This window comes from Callospermophilus lateralis, chromosome 7 (assembly GCF_048772815.1).
Source record: "Callospermophilus lateralis isolate mCalLat2 chromosome 7, mCalLat2.hap1, whole genome shotgun sequence".
Lineage (NCBI taxonomy): Eukaryota > Metazoa > Chordata > Mammalia > Rodentia > Sciuridae > Callospermophilus > Callospermophilus lateralis.
Genome location: NC_135311.1, coordinates 8,640,315 through 8,665,182, shown reverse-complemented (window position 1 = coordinate 8,665,182; position 24,868 = coordinate 8,640,315).

Below are 24,868 nucleotides of genomic sequence, written 5' to 3'. Positions count from 1 at the left end.
GTGTGTAGGGTTGGAGGTTTCCTGGCACAGAATCAAGCTCTAATCTGTCATGACTCAGGTGCAGGATTGCCAGAAGTCCCCAGGGCCAAGGACGATGCAGTCTATGCACAGCTGATGGCACAGGATTCTCCAAAGGGCAAGCAGAAGAGAGAGCTGTGAGTGGTGACCAGCCAGGTCTCAGGGAACCCAGCCCTGGGCTACCCAAAGCCAGGCATCTGCTGTGCTATCTCCACTGTATTTTTTTCTTTCCTTTTTACCTCTTTTTGTGTTGAGAGTATTAAAAAAATTTGTGGGTTGGTGTCTGGTTAATTTGAATTGTTGACTTGATTGGATTAAGAGATGCCAAGGAGGGGCTGGTGTTGTGGCTCGCGGTAGAGCGCTCACTTAGCAAGTGCGAGGCACTGGGTTCCATCCTCAGTACCACATGAATAAATAAATAAAGGTATTGTGTCCAACTATGACTAAAAGATATATATTTAGGAGAAAAAAAGAGAGAGATGCCAAGGAGTTAGAGGATTATGGATGTGTCAATGAGGGTGTATCTGGGAGTGATTGGCATGTGGGATAGCTAACTGAAATGAAGACCCTCCCTAAGTGTGGGCAGCAGTGACCAATAGGATGATGGCTAAGATGGAATAAAAGTTGGAAGAACAAAGAAGCTGCAGCAGGTGAAGCTCACTCCTTTTTGAATGGGATCTTGATGTAGGGCTACTGTGACAGGATATCGGATTCTTGCTTCTTCGTTCTTCCCAAGTGGACTCTGACAGAGATTTTCCAGAAGGCTTAGGTCTCAGACCAGGTAGCACCGTGGATCCCTCTGGTTCTGGGGCTTCAGCCTCTTGGACTGCAGCTACTGGTTCTCCCAGCTCTCCAGCCTGCAGACGGCCATTGTGGATATCCAGCTCCTGGTTGTAAAAGACAACCTAATAGGTCCCTTTTGATAATTATACTTCCTGCTGATTCTGTTCCTCTAGAGAACCCTGACTAATCAGTTGGGGTGTAACTCAGTGGATGAGTGTTCGCCTAGTATGCACAAGGCCCTGGGTTCAATACCCAGTACTACAAAAAAATAAAATAAATAAAATAATTTGGATTTTCTTTGTTGGTGGCACAAGCCTGTAATCCCAGTGACTTGGGAGGCTGAGGCAGGATGATCACAAGTTGGAGGCTAGCGTTAGCAATTTAGTGAGGCCCTAAACAAAGTAGTGAGATCCTATCCCAAAAAAATAAATAAAAAGCTGGGTATGTGGCTCAGTGGTAAAGCACTTCTGGGTTTACCCCTAGTACCTCCCATCCCCCAGGGGTTTAATTTTTTTTTAATTTTAAGACATAGTCTCACTAATTTGCTGAGGCTGGCCTAGAACCTGCAATCCTCCTGCCTCAGCTTCCCAAGTCTTGGGACCACACATGTGCTCCCCCATCCCTGGCTTAAGCTATTCATGTTAATGGGCGTCGATTGTCTTCTGGTCTCTCTGGGCCACTCTATCCTCAAGCTGGTCTGAGAACCCTCTTTCTTGTATTCTCAGGATATTGATGACAAACACCTGGAAGGAAAGGGGCCATGCACCAGTGTTTACAGCGTGGTCCAGAGACCAGGCCAGGCCTTGAAGATGACTTATTTGGAGGAGGGAGTAAAACCCAGCACTAGGGAGACACCTGCACTCTGCACCTGACACCTGGGGATACCTACTTCCTCTGACTTCAGTCCAGCTCGAGATGCCGCTGGTCTGCATGAGCCTGACCTGGGGGTCATCTCTACCTCTGTGGGTGCATGTGGCCCTGTCACTTCTCCTGCCACCTTCCCAGCTGCCCTCATGCTCAGAGCTCTCGTGCCATCCAGCCAGGGTTCTTCCTCTGTCACTGCTGTGGCTTCTGACCCCTCCCTTTCAGAAGCCTTCCCAAAGAGATCCTTGCCTGACTCTGCAGCTGGCAGAGCCTCGCCACCTCTGCTGCGTCCCTCTTGCCATTCTGAGACCCCAGGTCCAGGTGTGGGCACCGTGAAGAGGTGCTGACTTGCCCCAGCGGAGGGGGTGAAGATGGGTCCTGCCGCTGAATTGGGGCTGATGGAGGCAGCGTGGCGAGTGGGAGCCCAACTTCCTTTCTAGGTTTTCCTTCCTTTCCTTGTGCAGGGTTTCTCTGGAGCTAAGTGTGTGTGTGTGTGTGTGTGTGTGTGTGTGTGTGTGTTGGGGGAGTTTCTAGTGCCCGTTACACACCAGGGCCAGAGTGGCCTTCCCAGATTCCTGTGCTCACCTGGACTTAAGCCTCAAACTCCTGCAAACCCATCATCCCGTGGACTGGGAAGAGGAATCCATATTATTTCAGGTCCTTCTCAACTTTCTCTTTTCCTGAGAATGACCCTGGACTTCCCAGACTGAGGTTGCATTTTTTTTCCTTTTTAAATGGCATATTATAATTTTATATGACAGTGAGACTTGCTATGATATACTCATATGGGCAGCAGTAAAACAGCATAATTGAATTAATTTCATTCCCCTTTTCCTCCTCCCTCCCACTGAACCCCTTTTGCTATTCTACTAGTCTCCCTTCTATTTTTTAAAAAATTTTGTTCTAATTAGTTATAGATGGCAGTGGAATGCATGTTGACACACTGCACACAAATGGAGCACAACTTCTCATTCCTCTGGCTCTACATGGCATAGAGTCACATCATCATACATGTATCTATAGGGTCATACCGTCTGTCTCACTCTACCATCCTTTCCATCTCCACAATTCCAATGGGGTTGCATTTTTTAAAAATATTCATTTTTTAGTTGTAGTTGGTTGCAATACCTTTATTTAATTTCTTTATTTTTTGTGGTGTTGAAAATCAAACCCACGGCCTTGCACTTGCTAGGTGAGCACTCTACCGCTGGGCCACAGCCCCAATGGGATTGCCTTCTTAAGGAAACTGCTTCAGCTCTGCTCTTGGCCCAAGAAGGAGGCACTTGGTTAACAGTGTGTGCCATGTTCCCTCCTTCCCTTTGGGGACAGCTGTGTGAAGCTGTGGGAAGATCTCATACAAGACATAAAAAAAAAAAAAAATCATAAGACAGCCCTCTCCAGCCTCTGCTATGGACCTTCAGCCTGCTACAGCCCTACTGGCCCCAAAATAAGGTCAGCCTCCTTTTTTGTCTTTGAGAGTCAAACAGGTTTGTTAGCAAGAGATCCAGCATAATATTAAAAATCATATTCAAATCTATCAGTTTGGCCAAGTGCAGTGGCGCACACCTGTCATCCCAGAGGCTTGGGATGCTGAGACAGGAGGATTCCTGGTTTAAAGCCAGCCTCATCAAAAGCGAGGCACTTAGCAACTCAGTGAGACCCTGTCTCTAAATAAAATGCAAAATAGGACTGGGAGTGTGGCTTTTCTAAGCTTACTAATTGCATTTATGAAGGTTCTGCCCTTGGGACCTAATCATCACCCACTGGTTCCAGCTCCTAATATCATCATCGCAGGAGTTAAGTTTCAACATACAAATTTTGCTGTGAATACTGAGATCATAGCAGCAGTGATTCTAATATTCTGGTAAATTATAAAAAATACTTTAAATAACACAGCCTTATAGAACACAAATTGAAAGAATATCAAGGAGAAAATAATAGATCCAGTTTCACACAGTGAAAGATTATAGTCTGAATCTCAGTAATTGAAAAATATAAAACAAAAATCAGAACAATCTTCTTAAAGTGTGTTAAAACAACACAATGGAGTAAATTGATTTAATAGATAAAACACCAGACATTTAATATTGCATTTTATTTTCAAATGCACCTGGAACATTTAGAAAAGATAACTAGCACCTCTACTAGGAGTCCATGAAGGGAATTTCAATGAATATGAAAGAGTCACTAGCTCTCTTTTTCACTATTATGCAAGTTATATAGAAATTAATAAAAGATAACTGAATCAGTCCATATTTTTACAATAGAGAAGACAAAGACAGTAGAGATGAATAGTGATGATAGGATAAATAACATAGGCTTCTGGATGCACCATTAATGTCTCTCTCCTTTTTTTTTTTTCTTTTCTTTTTTTTTTTTTTTTTTTTTTTTTGCAGGGAGGGCACTGAGTTAAGTCCCCAGGGGCAAATGGCCACTGAGCCATATCTCCAGTCCTATCTATTTTTATTTTGAGAGAGAAAATAAAAATAGATAGGACTTAGTTGCTGAGTCTAGCCTTGGACCTGCAATCCTCCTGTCTTAGCCTTCTGAGCTACAGGGATTACAGATGTGTGCCACCATTCCTGGCTGATTAATATCATTTGAAGGAACTGAATCAATTCACTGTAAAACCATCAGACTCTACTTGGGTTTTGTCCCTTTTTTTTTAGTACCAGGGAGTAAACTCAGGGGCACTCAACCACTGAGCCACATCCCAGCCCTATTTTGTATTTTATTTAGAGACAGGGTCTCACTGAGCTGCTTAGTGCCCTGCAGTTGCTGAGGTTGTCTTTGAACTTGCGATCCTCCTGCCTCAGCCTCCCGAGGTGCTGGAGTTACAGGCATGCACCACAGCACCTGGCTTGTTCTTTTTTGGGCTAATGCATTCAAACATATAATCCTAGAAAAATGTAATCTGAGACCCTGATCCTAACAGAAGAAAATGTAGGCCCAACTCTCTATCATGTCAGCTTAGGATCCAACTTCCTCAACAAGACTATGAAAGTGCAAGAAGTAAAATCAAGAATCAATAAATGGATGGTATCAAACTAAAAAGCTTCTTCCCAGCAAAAGAAGCAATCAATAACATGAAGAGAGAGCCTATAGAATGGGGAAAAAGTCTTTGCCAGTCCCAGCATATATAAAGAACTCAAAAACTTCACACCTAAACCAAAATTAACCCAATCAACAAATGAGCAAAGGAACTGAACAGTCAACAAATATATGAAAAAATGTTCTACATCTCTATGAAATAAAAATGCAAATTAAAACTACACTGAGATTCCATCTCACTCCAGTCAGAATGATAATTATCAAGAATACAAGTTACAATAAATGTTAGTGAGGATATGGGGGAAAAGGTATGCTTATACATTGTACCACCAGAAGCAAACATAACCTCCCTAGCCCTGTCTTTATCTGGTTTTCTTCTAGAAGCCTGCCACACTGAAATCTCTTGCTGTATTTCCTCTTAAATAAAGAATTTGGGCCTTTTTCATTGTGCATTTCCAGTTTCTGCCAGGACTGAAAAACCCACCAAGCCCAGCTTTTAAAACTATTTCCTACCTCTTGACTTTTGTTCCTTATTGATTATTTTTAGGCTTTTAAAGTTTCCCAGCAGGTTCACACTCCAGGCAGGAATCTGGTCTCCTGGGGTGTTGGTATCAGTTCCTTTTTTGTATAATGTGGAATTTGGCAAGATAGAGAGGATACATTTTTTTTTCTCCAACAGTAAATGAAAGCAGAAGCAATTATTAAGTGAGTTACCTGGAAATAAATGTGTGGGGTTTTTTTATAGGAAAGATTGCCTTAGTTTCAACTAGTTTACCTGAGTCTAAAATGATTAAAATGCACACTTTGAAATTCCACTCTTTGGTTCTCACCTTGGCCCCAGGTTCTCCTGGAGATCACTGGTGTCATGAGTCAGGAAACTAACTCTCCAATTTCCCTGCAGGGGGCTGAGCAATGAGAGCCTGGAGCTTCTCTTGCAGAGAAATAACTGGAGGAAGAGACACAGGATCAAAGGGCAGCACAGGGCAGGATGGTGGTTGTGTTCAACTCAGGTTGTTGGCTGAGGCAGAGCCTGAAAGTGTCTCCACAGAGGGAAATCCTGGGTGTGGCCAATGCCAGACTCTGATGTATCAACAACCAGAATGTTCTCAGATCAGTGGGAATTTTCATATGACCTGGTATCGCGAGGGGGAAAAATTGCGATGTATGCAGTCAAGGGGAGAAATAAAGAACCACATCCCCAATACTCCCCCCCCCATCAGGGATTGAACTCAGGGGCACTGGACCACTGAGCCACACCCCCAGCCCTGTCAGCCCTGTTCTGTATTTTAGAGACAGGGTCTCATAGAGTTGCTTAGTGCCTCACTCTTGCTGAGACTGGCTTTGAACTCACAATTCTCCTGTCTCAGCCTGCCCAGCTGCTGGGGTTACAGGTGTGCTCCTCACCCCCCACCCCCCGCAAGAATGTTTTTTCTCTTGTGGTGTTGGGGATTGAACCCATGGCTTTGTGCATGAAAGACAAGCACTCTACCAATTGAGCTACACTCACAGCCCCTAAAAATACATTTTTTAGTATACTTTTTCTCCTCTGAGTAGTTACAAAAATGCTGTCTCTGCTAATTTTGTGTGTGTGTGTGTGTGTGTGTGTGTGTGTGTGGTTCTGTGGATCAAACCCAGGGCATTGTGTATGCAAGGCAAGCACTCTGTCAACTGAGCTATATCCCCAGCCCTCTGCTAGATATTTTGACTATTTTTCACAAGATGATATAAAATAGTTGCTCACAAAAACTTTAAAGGAAAATTGAATATGGAATTCTCTATCTAGATGATTTGAAGGATCTGATTTTTATTTAATTTATTTAAAAATTATATTGTATGTCTGTATAATAGATACTAATCTGAGTCATCTAACAAATATTACTATTATACAGTGAGATGCTGGTAGTTCATAGCATCCAGCTCTAAATGATCACCTAGAGTTACCTGGAAAAAAGTGTATATTGAAGGTAAGATGCAGACATATTGAATGACTCTTGTGATGGAAAATTATAGGGAGGAAACATAAAGATGATAAGATTTATGGGCTGTCCTAGATGCTTCTGATTGTGCTGGAGATAAGCTCAATGTTAAAAATTCTCAGTTTCATTAGTGATCAGAGAAGCAGGAGCTTTCTCTGTCTACTACAAAACAATCTCTCAGTTCCCACAGCCAAAAATCAGATACAGAGTCAGATCCTGCAGGTTGCTGAATTTCAAAGTAGGTTGAATTCTCAGCCTTTTTTAATTATTTTGTTTTAAAGAGCAGCACACTAGTTGGGTAAGAACTGGTCCCTGAGAACCAGGACCTCCCTTGCCAACCAAAGTGCTCCTACATCCACCTGGAAAAGGAATCCTGCTTTCCCAGTTTGTAATAACTTCATCTCCTGTGAGTTCTGGTGAAGGAAGAAAGCAATTCCCCTCATGCTTCCTCTCTCTTATCCCTCATCCCTCCAGGATAACTAGGTCCTCTGTGTCCCAGAGGCCAATTAGAAAGTAAAAAAAATGGAGGAGAAGATTTCACACTTTAAGACTTGCAAGATTTTGTAAAGTCATTTCAGTGAAAATCAGGTGTTATGCTCAAATTTGGGATCCCCAAAAGACCACCAGAGACCAAGATCAATGTAAGCAGCAAAGAGGTGTTTATTGCAAGCTGGCTTAGTCCTCCATGCACACAAAGCAACTGGTGACACTGAGAGGCCCAGAGCCCAGGGTTTGCAGCAGTTTTATACACTCTTTGGGGAAGGCAGGGACTTCACATACGTCATAGAATCTCTTAGCAAATCATGACACTCCATGGGAAAATTATAAAACAACTCTAAAACATGATTAGCACATTCACTGGCAGGAGTAAGTTGTGTTAGGGTGATTGGTTAGTACAAGAGGGGGATTCATTTGAATTGATTGGTTTAAGCCACTAGGGAAGTACATGCTGAACTATGTGGTTTCCCAATGTTATCAACCCCATAAACTACTGGGAGGGTCATCTGGCATCCCAGGTATTTTCCCTTTTCATGCTAATTGGTGGCTGCTAGGGGGTTGCTATGGGTCCTCACCTAGCCTAACTGAGTCAGGGACACCTGGCACAGCAGATCTCTCCTGTTATTTGTAGGTAAACTACTCAGCAGTGTGGGTATGTGCCTAGGAGTGCTCTGTGGGTCTCTCCAAAGACAAGGGTCACACCCCCTTCCTTGGACAGGCTCTGCTCTGAGGTAGAGGCTGGTTTTTCATTCTCCCCTTTGTCTGGAAACTTGGGAACCAATCATGGTTCCCTCAGTTGAGGATCTATTTGGGCAGGCTCTACATCTTGGTAGAGTAAACAGTAACCCTCAGGGAACAGTCTTCCACTTCCCAGACTCACTCAAAATTGGCCTCCTAGATCCAACCTGACTCCATTTACCTATCTACACTGTCTATCTGTTTCTGGCTTCATTCCCCCCTCTAATTTTAGGAACTCCTTATTGCTGTAAGGAGAAGGGATGATGGCTCATTCTGGCTACTTCAGAGCCGAAAGGGGGCATTGAACCTGAGGGGGCTCGATGATGTGGGGGACATGAGTTCCCTTTTAGAAGTCAGTTCCATTTGAAGACTGGTTGGGGAAGAACAGGTTTTAAAGTCATCTGGGGATGGTGCTTCTATGAGAGAAACAAAAACCATGAGTAATGAATAAATATTGCAGCAGCTGGAACATGTCACTGTACAGAAGTTTCCTCACCAGCCTTTAACATCCCCAGTTATCAGGACTGTAAACGTAACATTTAACTTTTAGTGTTACAGATGTCCTTCCCCATAAGATACAGTTTAATAATTTAATGTCATCTGATCTTGCAAAATCCTTTTACTAGTATGACCTCTGTGTCTAATAGAGAAACCTTTAATTCTGTTACTCAGGGGTGGATAATCATAATAGCAAACACCAAGCCTACCTGTGTACGTTAGGAATATCTGTATGCCTTACACTAAAATTACTCTGGCAGTTTCTCTTGATAGTTTATTTTGATAGTAATCAGGCATTCCTGCCTAAGAATCTCTTTTCTAGCCTCCAGTCTTACTTATTATTGGGGCCTAACACAAGGTGTTTACCTTAAGTTACATTTTATTATTATTATTATTATTATTATTTAAAATTCCCAGGAATAGCTGTGGTTTGGTTATAACTGTCTTTTCTAAGTGTTTAAGATGAAGCAGTCAAACTGTCTTTTGTTTCTATCTATTGTTAACAGTCAGCTGAGATTCCATGGAAATCCTAGGAGAACTTTGGAGCAGCTTCTCGGTTCTGCTAGTTTCATTTGCACTAGGATGGATCCAGGTCTTGCTTGACCTTGTGGCTTCTTTTGGAAGCATCAGGGATGTCTCCCTTCTCTGATGACCCTCCTCTTCATAGAAAATGCACTGATTGGCTTTCTGTTCTCCAGTGGTCTCGTTAATCTCCCTGATTAGGAGGTTATGTGACCCAGAGTTGCAAAGCTCTTTAGAGAAGTCCCCTGTTACCTGGATTCAGACTGACTCAGAGGGCAAGATCCAAATATTGGTTTTTCTTGGCCCTTTTAATTTAACTTTAATTTTAAATCTTAATCTTAAACATCCAGCAAATAAATTTCAACAGCCTTATATTAAGAGTACTGGGCTTTAATGTCTATCTCTCTATCCTGTAGGTGATAACTTATTATCTTATATTAACCCAGGTTGTGTGTTCTTAAAGCAGTACCTCTGCAAAACATTAACAGGCAATCTTTAGACCATTTGTAAGAAAACTACAAAATAAAATTAACAAGAGTAAAAACATATTTAGTTCGTGTAATAGCTTCCTTGAACTTTGGCAGTTATACATTATATCCCCTGTTTGAGATCCTAGCAATCTTGACAAAAACCAACTTTTGGACACAACTTTAAAATTGTACTGAAATCTGGCCTACTTCTTTCATAGTCATTCTCACATGTAGTAAGATGGGACCAGAGTTTTATCTCAGATAAGGCGGGGCTCTTCATAAATCTTAAGTGCTTAAGTTCTGAAGTTGATCTTTGCTTTTTAGACATCATTTTACAAAGCCTAGTTAAACTGTTGCTCAAGTTCACATGAATATTAGCTAACACAATATAATATCACATCTAAAACTTGAATTAAAGAAAGACTGAAAGTTTTAACCTTTTTTAGAAAAGTAGCAAAGTACTTTTGTGTTTTACAATATTAACCTTTACACAGATTAAGCTCTCATTAACTTAAAAATACATTTAAATTGTACCTCAGTATATATCCTACTGATAACAGGTCCAGCTATAGAACATCAAATGACATAAATAAATCTCCAATATGTTTTTTTTCTTTTAAGCCTAAAATTACCATACAACTTTAAAACACTAGCTTGATATAATGCTCTTTTAAAGCTTCTACCTCACAGACTTGTATACCTGAAAGATATGAACACATTAATAGCACCACAATTACATTGATGTTTTTATATTAACCAAGTTTAGCTCTTAAAGAAGTAACATATTACAATATTGCAAAATAACAGTTGTTGTTTAACCATAGTTGTATAATTTTTTTTAAGATTTATTTATTTATTTATTTATTTTTGGTTAGACACAATACTTTTATTTTATTTATTTATTTTTATGTGGTGCTCAGGATCGAACCCAGGGCTCACACATGCCAGGTGAGCACTCTACCACTCAGCCACAACCCCAGCCCACCATAGTTGTATAATTTTTAATTTCTTTAAGATTGCTTTCTCAAAAAACTTACTTATTGGGGCTGGGATTGTGGCTCAGTGGTAGAGTGCTCACCTAGGAGAGGGAGGACCTTTGTTCAATCCTCAGTACCAAATAAAAATAAAGGAATTGTGTTGTGTCCATCTACACATAAAAAATAAATTTGAAAAAAATTTACATATATAATCAACTTACAACGAAGTTTATCATTTACTTATACCCTCTTATTTACTTAATCATATAGATTCTCTTATCCAGAAACACATTTTCCTTCTATTAAATCCATACTTAGAACCTTCTAATTTCTCTTTTCCATTTGTTAACCTACTTTTCTGTTCACAGTTTGAAACAATCCTTGTAAATTTCTGAATTTAGGCAGATTATTTCATAGACATCAACATTTTATTAGTGTTTTTGAACACTTAGAAAATCTTGTAAGCTTAATTTTAAAGACATCTATACTTTCATCTGTCTACCCAATTTAAATTGAACCATTTAAATCACGTGAATCAAAGATATTTGGATCCATTTTTTAAATTTTCCATGAGTGCTGTATACATTTGCCAATGTTTATAAAGACATCATTATTTTCATTTTTTGACAACACATAACACAAGTGTGCACACATAACACCATAGTAAAGGCCTTGTAGCTTTTTGCAGGTGAAATCTCCATTGCAATGTTTAAAAACTCCACAACTGATATCAACACATTATTGCCCATGTCTTAAAGGGACAGAAACAGATACCAAAAAAAAGACACAGGACAGATAGACAGAAGGGAGCTCAGACTATGGCTGACAGACAGGAACTTTTAAAACAGACCAGATAAGAGAACAATCTCCCCAAGTTTCTAACTCCCAATTAATTATAACTTCTACACCAGTGGCACCATAGATGTCCCCACAGGTGGACCAGATGTTCTCACAGAGGGACAAACAGAAATGTGAAATTAAGGATCTGGGTTTGGCGATTTTACTGCATTCAGTGTCTCCTTCTTTTTTAAGTGGACAGAGATGGAGCAATCCTTACAGTGCAGGGAAGGAAGAAGGGAGTTCCCCAAAGCAAAAGGGGCTTCAGCAGCTGCTGGGGGTCCCTCCTTTTACTTACAGGATTAGCTCCCCTGGTTAGGTCTGACCCCAGGCATGCTGGCATATCTCCTAACTTTCCAGTAGTCAGCTCTCAAAAGTTAATCCTCCACTTGCAGTTGTTTAAAATGCTGGGCTCCCCAAGAAAGCTGAGCAGAGGCTCCTCTAGAGTCCCCTCTGGGGTGCCAAAATTTGTGACTGAAAGTTTGCTTTCTGTCCTCAAAGCCAATTAATGCCAATTTAATAATGAGGACAGGGTTTTGAGAAAAAGAAAGAGGGAGATATCAAGGTTCTTAGATCCCTAGCAGGTATTTCCCTCTGCAGTGGGTGCACTCAAGCCAAGTAGGGGAAGAAAATAAAATGTTGCTTCCCTAATCTCGCTTAACAAAGGGGAGTAAAGTTTATCAAAGTTCTTTAAAACACAGCGGAAAGGGGTGTAAAAGGTGAGAACAGAGAAGCTGGTGGTTCTATTGACTTTTGGTCCCTTTCAGGGAAGCAGGAGAAGCATTCCAGGGACATTTTCAGGCTAAAATTCAACTAAAGTTACCTCCACACATCTAAGGCACATTGGAACTTGGGACTCTACGTCTGTCCAAAGTAAAACAATGCCATCACACTTAACAGAGACACAGACAAAAAGACACCAATTCCCTTTTCAAATTGTGGACAAAAACGGAAGTGGGATGCTGGCCCCAAGCCAACTGGGGCCTTGCCCACAGACAAACAGATTAGGGGAGTATCCCCCTCAGATTGGGTCTGATGACCCCAGATTGGGAGATTAGTTCCCTTGCCAGGGTGTTGGGGTGGAGGCAGACAGCACAATAGAAACAAACACACATAACACAGAATTCACAGTGCGGCGTGATTGCTACCCAGAAACTAAAAGCAGAGGCGGACAGCGGATCTGTCAGCTACAAAATACTTTACTAAATGCTTGACAAAATACTTTACTAAAGACAATCCACTCAGAACCCAGAAGGGACTGGGGACATCTCCCACAAACCCCATCGTCTGCCCTTCAGTGCATCCACCTGGAACTTTTGCCAACTACACAACACAGAACCAGAACCAGAAGGCAACCAGAGTACAGAAAACTACAGATTGACAATGCCTGGGTTTTGGTCACCTCTCCATCGGGGTGTCTGAGTAGGCTTATAAAGGGGAACTCAGACAAGCCTCCATATGTTATGCTCGAATTTGGGCCCCTAAAAAGACCACAAGAGACCAAGATCCATGAAAGCAGCAAAGAGGTGTTTATTGGGAGCTAGCTCGGTCCTCCATGCACACACAGCAACTGATGACTCTGAGAGGCCCTGAGCCCAGGGTTTGCAGCAGTTTTATACACTCTCTGGGGAAGGCAGGGACTTCATATACATCATAGCATCTCTTAGCAAATCATCACACACCGGAGGAAAATCATAAAACAAATTTAAAACATGATTAGCACATTCACCAGCGGGAACAAGTTGAGTAGGGTGAGTGGTTAGTATAAGAGGGGGTTTCATTTGAACTGATTGGTTTAAGCCATGAGTACATGCTGAATTATATGGTTTACCAACATGTTATCAACCACCCTAAACTACTGGGGTGTCATCTGGCATCCCAGATATTTCCCTGTCTCCTGCTGATTGGTGGCTGCTAGAGGGTTGCTATGGGCCCTCACCTAGACTGACTGAGTCAGGGACACCTGGCACAGCAGATCTCTCCTTTTATTTATCTCTCCCTGATAAACAATTCAGCAGGGTGGGTATGCACCTAGTAGTGCTCTGTGGGTCTTTCCAAGAACAAGGGTCATGTCTCCTTCCTTGGACAAGCTTTGCTCCGAGGTAGAGGCTGGTTTTTCACTGTGTCTTCTTTGGAAAATAACACATTTCACATAGTTTTAGGTTTGCTGTTGTCCTTATCTGGATAATTTTTAAAATTTTTATTTATTTTTTTTAGTCATACATGACAGTAGAATGCATTTTGATATATAATACATACATGGAATGTACATACATCAATCATATGGTCTATTCTATTCTGCTGCCCTTCCTAGCCTCCCTACTCCTCCCCTCCTCTCCCATCTCTTCTCTCTATATCTGGATAATTTCAAATTCATGAAACCATGTGATCAGGCATAACTGAGAGTATTTAATTACCAAGTGAAAGTCACACATGTGTACACACACACACACACACACACACACACACACATGCATGCATACAGGAGCAGGTTCAAGCAGGACTTAAAAACATAAGTCACATAAGCAGGTTGCTTAGATTAGCAATGCTCCTACTCCTGCTGCCAAAACCATTTCTAACATTGGTGGAACCCACAGCAAGATAACCAATGGAGATCCATAAATCCCATATTGAAAAACATCTACATATTGAAAATCCACACATCATTCTTACCTGTTAAATAAAACATGTTCAGTTCCTAATTTTGAAACACTCCCCTGTGAGCATAAATGAATGACTAAATTCTAAGAATAACCCATGAAACTATTAGTTGCAAATTGTTTTTCCAAAGGAACCACAATTCCTTGAAAAACTAGGAGCTTTCCAGGAAGAAGAATGGAGGTCAATACTGGACCTCCAAGCTGCTTTGCTTGATGAAACAGCTGGCCAAAGTTTGGAAGTTACTGCCATGTAGCCTTAGAACTCTGCTGAAGGAGACTCATCACCTTAAACCACAGATGCATCCTCCTCTGCAGTCAATACCTGGCAGGATTCTCCCTGATGATGTTGATAGACAGATTTCCAGTTGGGTTTCTGACCACACATAAAACAAAAGGAAAAAGAGGCTTCTACCCAGGTGTTGGGATTGGAGGGATTTGTCCTCTAAACACCAGACATGATGGGGGGGATTGCTAGCTTGCCCACAGCCTTATGGGAGAATTTGGAATGAAATCTGACAGCAGAGGCCTGGACTTCACCAGAGTGGCCTCCAAATTATTGTTCTTGGTGAAGCTATTTGTGAAGAATAAGAGACAGTGTACTTTTTTTCAAAAAGACCAAATGACAGGAGGCATCAGCTCTGATTTAGGGATCCGGAGGGATCAGGTCTGCTGAATCACCAAAGTTAGATTTCTTCCAAATAATGTAATGGGTAGGGAGAAAAGAGCTGTTCCTATATCAACTACAGAAGCAGCTTCAGAACAAAACTCTAAGAGCTACTGACATACAGTGTCTACCAATTAGGCTTCATGTATTAATTGGGGCAAGGACTTCACAAGTGGGAGCACCCAGCCCTTAGCACCTACCAGTTCTAGTATATTTGCAGTAGATTTTGGTAAATCAAAACATTGCCTGGATCATAGGAGTCAGAAAATATGTGTGCTTGTGTCCATTAAGACAAGAAAAGGTATCATGTAGCAGACTGCAGGTGAAGGCAACTCCCACCCTAGGAGTTCAGAAACTTAAGGCCAGGACATGAGGGGGAGTGCTGGAGAGGGGAGAAGTTCTATACTCTGAAGTAGAAAACTGTCAGTCAGCCTTCAATCACTGTGACAAAATACCTGAGGGATTCCACTTAAAAGGAGGAAAGGTTTGTTTCAGTTCATGGTTTCAGTCCCTGGTCATATGGCCCTGTTGCTTTGGGCCTGTGTGGATTAATACATCATGGCAGAAGCACATCATGAGGAAGGTCTATTTACCTCATGGCAGCTGGGAAGAAAGAGAGAGGTAGGGGTGGGGGAAGGGACTGGAGTCTCAATATCTTCTTCAAGGCATGACCTCAGTGACCTTCCTTCCTTCCATTAGTGTTATGGTTTGGATGTGAGGTGTCCCCTAAAATCTCATGTGTGAGACAGTACCAGAAGGTTCAGAGGAGAAATGAGACAATTAGGGGTGTGGCTTTGGGTATATATATGTACCTGGCAAGCGGACCCTCTCTGCTTCCTGATCACCATGTGAGCTGCTTCCCTCTGCCACACTTTTCCACCATGATGTTCAGCCTCACCTGGAGGAATGGTGCTGGATTTCTAAGAACTGAGACCTCTGAAACCGTGAGCCCTCAAATAAACTTTTCCTCCTCTACAGTTGTTCTGGTTGGGTTTTTAAGACAGCAGTGAATTAACCTGACTAAAACATTTAGATCTTACTCTCCAAGGGCTCCACTACCTCCCCAAAGCACCACAGGCTGGGACCAATCCTTCAACACAGGGCCCTTGGAAGACATTCATGATGCAAACTCTCACAAATACTTTAGTTGCTACACTATTCTGCTCCACTTGTAAGGGGGAAGAGCCCTGAAATCACAGAATGGTCCCTGATTCTGAAGAGGGAGAACCCATGGCATAAGATGAGGTCTAAATCCAAATCCTTCCAGTTCTCATTGAACACTAGTTGTACTTTTCTGAACCGGAATCCCCAGTACTTTCTAATCATGAGGGGGATCCCTGCCTGGATAGGTTCATGGAGAGCCAGATTTAATCAGCTGTGTGTACCCCCAAGGAGAGGGTGAGAGATGCAAAAGACTGTAAAGTTACAAAACCACTATATGTGCCCCAGGGAAGAGTTCAGTCCCCACCATTGGGAAAAGGAGGATGTGTGACATCACCTATGACAGGCGGTCCCAGTGTCTTCCCCTTTCCCACCCCTGGGGAGAGAATTTGAGAGAATATGATAGAAGGTACAAATATGTCTCTGAGAAGATACAATGAGATGGAGAATGTATTTCTTTTTTCACCTAAAATTTCCAAGGAAGCTGAGGAAGGCCGAGAAACATGAGAAAATAGAGGATAAGCCATTGCTCCATGGAGAGGCTGTTCTGTCCCTTGAGGGGAACATGCAGGGTGGGTAGGGTCACTGGGAAGGAGAAGTTGGTTTTGAAGGGAGACAGTGACAGGGGATGACAATGGGAAGATGGGAGCGCTGGCTGGATGGTGCTTGCCCAGCATGCATGAGGCCCGGCATGATTCCCAGCAGAAAGGGAGAAAGGGAAGGGAGGGGAAGGGGAGGGAGGACTCTGCAAAGCTACGCAATCATTGGACAGGACTCCTCTTTGGACAACCTCCAGATGTTGGATGAAGCATTTCAGTTTTTGGTCATTGCTGGGAGCCATCAGCCAAGTAGGTATGACAATTTCCTTGCCAGCGTACCCCCATGTTTCTTTAGTGGAAGGACTCATGGAAATAGGACATTTTGCAGGACATTGCATGTAAGGTGACCTTGCTCAAGGACCAGGGCGGATCCATGTTTAGGGTGTTCCTGGTTTAGCATAATAGGAGATTAGGGTGTTCCCCCTTTAGAATAGGGCGGTTTAGCATAATAGGAGATTAGGGTGTTCCCCCTTTAGAATAGGGCGTATCCTGCTGCTGAGTTCCTCTTGAGTTCTTAAGGTCAGACAATATATTTGGGAGACAGAAGCCCAGGAGTAGTGGATTTGGGCAGAGAGTGAATTTGGGCAGAGTGTGGATTTGGGCAGAGAACGTGGATTTCCCCAGAACGTGTTTGTAGATGGCCGGTGTGAGTTCGGGAATAAAGAATTGCTGTTTGAATCTACAAGCTGTGTGGTGGCTCGTGATTTGTGCCCAGCCAGAGACTGCGGCAGGTCATTTTTGCGGGTATTAAGTCCCGGACTGTGCACACACATGTGCTCCACCACTGGGTGCACTCCCAGCCAATGGTGAAGCTATTAAGTGGATCATTTTGATGGACAGCCAATAGGCCTGAGATGCTGGGTGGAATTAAGGAATGGGGAAAGTGGGGACATGGGTCATGAGGGATAGGGCTCAGAAATTACCAAAGACCAAGGATGGCTTTTGATCATCAGAGACTATCATAGGACGTTTCAGATCAAGCTTAATGAAGTTGACCTGGGTGACATCAAGATGAACATTCCAAAAGATGCTGGATCTGATGATCTCCCTAGCCTTAGGGGCTTCAGTGACAGCAGCACCGTTAATCAGTGGTGCATGGGGGATTTCTGTGTTCCATAGAAGTTCAAAAGGTCCCTCCCTATTCAGGCTCCATGCCTTTGTAACACCATGAGCGAGCCAAGTCCTCAGAGGGATCCAGCTGACATGACTCCTCTCTCTCACTGCTGCTCCTCACCAAAATCTCTAGACAGAGCCCTTCAGTATGAGCCACATCTGGGAAGTGAATCCCCAACTTCCCAGAACATCCTACACAACTGCTTCTCTGTCTCCTCCCCAGCTCATGTGCCTCTGGTCCACCAACATCTCCCTTGGCCTTTCCTCTCTCCAGTTCAGAACACTCCCTGGAGCCAGGTCTTGTCTTGGGGCATTTGGGGTGGGGAGACAGGGAGCGAGTGCATGGGAAAGAAAGGAAGAGTCTTTTCTTTGGACAAAGCCCGATTTGTGAAAGTGAACAAGTTAACTTCAAAAATTATGCTCAAGTTCACTAATCACCAGGGAAATAAAAAGTAAAACCCAAGATGACATTTAAAAATATATATATTCAATTGTCAACCAGGTTGGTCATCGTGTTGACAAGGCTAGACTCTGGGGGAGAATGTCAATATGCACAGCCATTTTGGTGTGCAATTCGACAGCATATCAATGTCACAAATGGCCAAGGCACTCTGATCTGGAAACTCTGCTTCCAGGGGTATAACTGAATAGAAGCAAACCTGTCTGCACCTTTGAGGAGACATGTTCTCTGTGGATCCCTTCCCTTCCTCACTCTGTGTTTGGTTGTAGTGTTGTGCCCCACCCACTAAAGCTCACCTCACTGAATGGGGCTTAGGGAAAGTTCCCTCCCTCGTTCACTCTTTCCTTTTTTTAGTGTTGGGAACTTGTACACTATGACTAGAGTTCCAGTTGTGATTGTGTGATCTGGAGAAGGAGCACTATATGCCAAGGAAGGTGAAAATGTGAGGAGCCTGAGACCCTCATGCCCCAGAGAGCCCCCCTTCCCACCTGACCTGCTTCCCTACTGTGTGGTTTTGGACACAAGAGAAAAGAAGCCAGTAATTGTTCAGTCACTGTGATTAGGTCTTTCTCACTAGTAGATAAAGGTTTTTGTTTTCTTTTCCTTTTTTTGTGGGACTCTATTTTTAGACTGGCAAATTATAATTATACATAATAGTGGGATTTCTTGTTACATATTCATACATGCACATAATAGAATATAATTCCCTCAATCACCCCCCCACACCTTCTTTCCTCTTCTCCCCACTTCCCTCTACTCTATTGGTCTTTCAATTTTTTCTTTTCTTTTTCTTGGGGCGGGGGGTGTAACCAGGGATTGAACTAAGGGGCACCTGACCACTGAGCCACATCCTCAGTTCTATTTTCTATTTTATTAGAGACAGGGTCTCACTGAGTTGCTTATCGCCTCTTACATTGCTTAGGCTGGCTTTGAACTTGCGATCCTCCTGCCTCAGCCTCCACAGCCACTGGGATTACAGGTGTGAGCCACCGTGCCCAGCAGTCCTTTAATTTTCAGGAGATGCTCCCTCCCCTACATTTCTGTTTTTTCTCTCAGCTTCCATATATGAGATGCTTGACTTTCTGAGTTAGTCAGGTTTATTTCTAGCTGATATTATTTCTAGCTCTATTTAAAGCAATGTTTATTGTGACATTGTTTTAAATAGAGAAATGACATGAACAGTCTAAGTGTCTCTGGCTTCTGGAAGTTCCTTGAGGTTTTCAAGACCCTTCCAGACTCAGTAGACGAAAATCCTTACATTGGGTCTCTGCTCCTTAAAGACACTTGACCTGGCCACTCTTGAGCACATTCCTGTCAAGTTGCTGGAGACCCACATTTGTAAAGTGACTATTTCCAATTTCCCAAAAAGAAGACCTACAAGAACTAAGAATCAAGCATCTAAAATCCTTTATTTTATCAACAAAACTCGGAAAGTGGCAGACAGATGACGCAATAAGAAAGATAAATTTGCTCACTTATCATGTAACGGAGAAAAAGGTTTTTTTTTCCATAGCATTCATATTTAGAGGGAAAAAAAATCAAACTTTTTTTTTTAAATTTAATTGCCAGGAACCACTACTAAAGTTGGAAATAGGGTATTTACTATCAAAGTCATTAGAAGGCAGGCCGGGAAAGGGAAATAGAGTTTATTAGTGGTTTATAAATATCTTAGGGCTGTGAAAAACTGTTAAGAGATTTTAAGCAGGTCTCCCTCGCATAGGTGCATTAGTTGATGTGTTTATTCAACAGTTGAAGGCATACAATACTAAAAATAAAGTATTTGAAAATATGAGCTATCCCTATCCATGGCATAAACAATCTTTCATATCCTGCAATTCTTGATGGCTTCCTACATCACTGGCTGATACCCGGGGCTCAGTGTGCAGTAGAGTAAGGAGGACTGTTATCTGTGGCAGAAGCAGTGCTGTATTTCATATGGTCTTGAACATTTTGAATTCTGGGTGGGTTTCTTGTCCAATTTAATTTCTGTTTTGCCTCATCCTATCCTGGTGAAGAACTTATCCTGGTGGGGAAAGGGTCAGCTCTGTCTCTTGTTGGTTTGCATCGTGTTATTATATTCAGTCTCCGAATATCAGAAGGAGATCTCTCAAAGGAGGCAGCCACTGTGTGTAGGCTCCTGCACATTGAGAACACGAACCGCGCCCCCTAGAGGGCAATGTCTGAAATTGACATTCTTACTTTGAACTTGAACCTTGCATTCTTGAGATTGTTCACACACTCATGCTCATTAGTCTTACAAAGCACACCAGGGTGGTGGTGGTGGTGGGTGGGTGGGGGGAAGAATCTGTGACTTATTAGGAAAGGGTGCTTTTCTATTGTAAATAAAAATATAAATTGATACCCCTGCCCCCACCCCCACCCCTTATTTTCTTCTTTGACCACAACAGTCTCATGTAACCCGCTTTGAAGATATTTTACCTAGAAAGGTAACTTCTAAAAATTTTATTTAAAAATTTACAGAAAAAACATTTTCAGCAGACCCTTCTCTTACTGTGTCCTTGGGTGTGGCCTACCCAGGTGTCAGTCAACCTGACAGTGGACATCATGAAGACAGACTCAGCTTCCTGAAATCTGACCCCTTGCCTCATTTGAATAGCTTCTTCTCAATAAAAGGGGTCAGCACATACTCTTGTTCTATCTCTTCCTGTGGTCATTTAAGGTTGAGAAGCCATCACAGTGACACCCCAAAAAAGGTATTTGTGTCTCTTGTGAGGTTATTTTGTGTACCCAATTAGCCCAATTCAACTGGCGTAACCCCTGAGCCTTTTAGTCGTGAGAACAGAAACCCAACTGCAGCAAATGGGAACGGCACAGTTATTGAATTCTGTGCCCAAAGCTCTTTCTGCTTAAATTCAAAGAAGAATTCAATGAAGTAAGCACCATCACTCCCATTTCACAGATGAGAAAACTGAAGCCAGAGAGTTTAACTAACTGTTCAAGTTCACACAGCCAGAAGATGGGGGACCTAGACTAACTCAGACTAGGTCCAATCTTGTAACCACTCTTTATACCATCCAGGTGTGGAAACTAGCAGAAACCAAACTAAATTTTGGGTTGATCAAAACCTAAACACAAATGTGGGAACCACAAAAAGAACTTGAAGAAAACTAGAATAAAATGAGAAACATACTTTTCAAGGGAGGGCTATCATTTAAAGCAAGATATGAAACAAAAAAATACTAAAAAAATCTTTTCATACCTTTGAATTCATGAAATGACATTTTTGGCTCCTGGGCAAAATAAACTGTAATAGATTTAATGAAATTTATCATGATTCCAATGATTAATCACAGAAATAGAAAAAAAAATAAATTTGTTTGAAATCATAAAGGACCCCAAATAACAAATGCAAAAGAACAAAACTGGATGTATCTCACTCCCTGATTTCAAAATACAATGTTATTGTGATTAAAACAGTAGGGTGCTGGCACAAAAACAGACACATTGACCAATGGAAAAAGAAGAAAATCCATAAATAAACTCAGTGTTTTCAGTCAGTTGATGTGATATTTGACAAATGTGCTAAGAATATACAATGGGGAAAGGACAGTGTCTTCAGTAAATGCATGTGGGAAGATAGGAGAGCTACATGCAGAGAAGAAAATTTGATTCTAACTCACCTCATATGAAAAAAAATCAACTCAAAAATGGATTAAAAACTAAATCATAAGATTTGGAACTATAAAGCCTCTAGAAGAAAACATAGAACTTTCATGAACTTGGGTGGCAATTTCTTGACTAGGATTTTCAAGCCACAGGCACCAAAAGCAAAAACTGACAGAATGACATCAAATTAAAAACCTGCACAACAAAGGAAACAACAGAGTGAAGAGACAGCCCATGTATTGGGACAGAATATCTGCAATCCACACGTCTGATATGGGGCCAAGGCCCTAATGGATAAAGAACTAAGTAACATAATAGCAAGGAAACAGGTAACTTGATTTAAAAATGGGCAAAAGAATTGAACAAGTATTGCTCAAAGAGAGAAATAAATAGTCAACAGAGCTAAAAAAATCCTCAGCATCTCTAATCAACAGGGAAATGAGAATTGAAGACACATGAGGTACCCCTCCCATCTGTTAGCCTGGCTCGCATCTATCACGTGCCAGACAATGTGCTGGGAGCTGTCAAACCCTGGCCTCCTGTAGTTCATACCCTGACTTCAAGTCAGGTAAGGAAACTGCAGTCTAGTCCAGTTAAGTCACCAGCCCAAGGTTGCACTTCAGCAGAACCAGACTTGATCTGAGAAATGGGTCCAATTTGCTGGACAATTCTTCCTCTGTAATCAAGTAAGGTGCCAGATGGATTGGTTAAGATGAAAATGTCTGTTTCACTTGTTCTCCTTGAGGAAATACCCATGTTCTCTTTCCCAATGTCCTAGGTGCCGGCAGCACTTTAGCCAAGAGTTCTGGAGCTCATGGTTCTGGGATTAAAGGTTTTAGAACCCGCACTTATCTGAAGGCGATCCGGGGAGGTTCAGTCTTGTTGCAAGTGACCCAGGAGCCAGAGGATCCCAAGATAGAGGAGATCTCCTGGGGCTTCACCTCTGAGTCAAACTCCACATTCATGCTGAGACTCCAGAATGGGAAGGAAGATCCACTGTGGTTCAGTCTCCAGGACAAGTACAAGCAGAGGGTCCAGGTGCCCAGTATGTCATCCCTAAGGATTAACAATTTGACCTCACAGGACAGTGGGCAGTATTGGGCCCAGATCATGTTTCAGATGGGAAGATAAATTAAAGCAATTTTCCACCTCACTGTTTATGGTAAGTGACACCCTCACCTAGTCCCAGGGCCGGCCTCCTTCCTTGAGTCTAGGAGGCTCTGAGACCACATGCTGCAGGATTCTCCTCAGGCACTAACATGTCAGATATTCATCACAAGCAGTAGAGCTGAAGTTTTATACCAGGGAGAAAGAGCACATCTGAGTATTGAGAGACAAACATTTCCTCCTCTTTGTAAGACAAAATTTACTGCTTTTGTGTATTAGTTTTCTTTTGCTCTTTAAACAATGCATAATCATGGTTTAATTCAACACAAATGTGTATCCACAATATGCTGCAGGTCGAGGTCAGACATGGTTGTCACTGGGCTAAAATCCAAGTGTGGGCAGGGCTGCATTTTGTTCTGCAGGATCTAGAGGGGACCCTTTCCTGCCTTTCCTACTCTCCAGAGCTGCCAGCCTCCCTGGACTTGTGGTCCCCTCCTCTGCCTAAACTACAAAGGGAAGGGGTGAGTCTCTCTTGCATCCCTCATACCTGCTCTTTTCCTTCCTCTTGTTTTTGTTTTTGTCTTGTTTTCTTTTGCTTATAGTTTTGTTTGTACCAGAAATTGAAACCCAGAGTGCTTAACCACTGAATGTTGGAAAACCAATATTCCCAGCTCTTTTTATTGCTTCATATTTTTAAGTCAAATTCTCACTAAGTTGCTTATGTCCATGCCAGGTTGCTGAGGCTGGCTTTGATCTTCAGATCCTCCTGTCTCAGCCTCCTGTGCTGCTGGGATTGGGGGTGCGCACCACCATGCCCAACTCTTTCTTCCACATTTAAGGGTCCTTGTGAGGACTCTGGGATTATCCAGAATATCCTATTTAAAGCTCAGCTCTTTTTTTCATTATTTAGCATATTCGCAGGTTCTCAGGATAAAGATGTGAACATCAGTGGGACACAATTTTTCTACCTCATTTGGAATCCACATGTATCCATCTTCAATCCTTGCAGAAAGTGGTCAATGAGAGACCAGCCTCACTTCCACAGACCCCACAAATCCTGCTCTGCAAGCCTTGATAGGGTAGGAGAGTGATGCTGCTGCACATCCCAGGAGATCCATTTGCCAACATTAGGGTCCCCATAGTCCCTCTCTGCCTAGGGCAGTCCCTCTGTGGAGAGTGGACTGCAGGTGCAGGTCCTGTGTGATTTCCAGACTGGCCTGTGGATCTGACCCTTCTCCCCCAGTCGGGAGCACACATTCAAGGTCACCTTCTAACTGCCTGCAGAGCTGTGCTCTCTGTTGCAGCCATGGTATCTCCCACAATGTCTCCTGTTTTGACCTGAGCTTCCTGGGTCCTCCCAGAGCTGGCCTGGTGTCCTGCCCAGTCAGGATGTGCAGTCCCAGGCACTGTGTCAGCTGAAGACCTAGGACACAGGACCCTGGCCCCAGACAAGCTCTTCTGTCCCATGCTTCCTCCCCTTCCAGAAGACCCCTATCATCTAGAAATAATGGTCCCTAAAAACTGGGATTCAGCCATCATTTTCTTGTGGGAAAAAAAAAAGTTTAGACTTGCTTCATCTAGTGAGATCACATGAGCTTAATAAAGTGGCTGCTGTCACTTGTCAACATGTAGCTTTGGGGAAATTGTGCTTTATTTGTAACCTGCTCCCAGCTTCTCCTAGGGCTCCTGACTCTGGTCAGTGAGACACTGGAGGACAATGTGTGGCATGTGTGAGGCTGTCTCCTTTTGTCCCCTCCTTCCTCAGATCCTGTGCCCCTTGCCCAGATCCGGACCACATCAGTGTCCATCACTCCCAGCTGGTGCAATGTCACTCTGGAGTGTGGGGCCCAAGAGGATGTAGAGGTCCTGAATGTAACCTGGGATGTCCAGGGCCCCCCCCCCAGAGAGCTGGAGCAGAGAGGGGCACCGGGACCCCCCAACCCCTGGACCCTGGCCCTGAGCCTGCCACTGAGGCAGCCCAATGTCAGCCTCACCTGTGTCCTCAGCAACCCAGTGGACCAGAGAAATGCCACCTTACAGCTCACTGACCTCTGTAGCCCAGGTGAGTGCACCTGCAGGAGGGAGGGGCACAGGGGGGGCTCAGGTGGCTCTGGAGCCCCAGGGTCCCTGGCTTTTTTGCTGCTCTGTTTATGAACAGCACTGCCTTCCCTTGGTCACTCCAATCCAATCCAAAGAACAGAATTATGGTAACAACCTCATGAGTGAGAAATGGATTCTGCCTTAG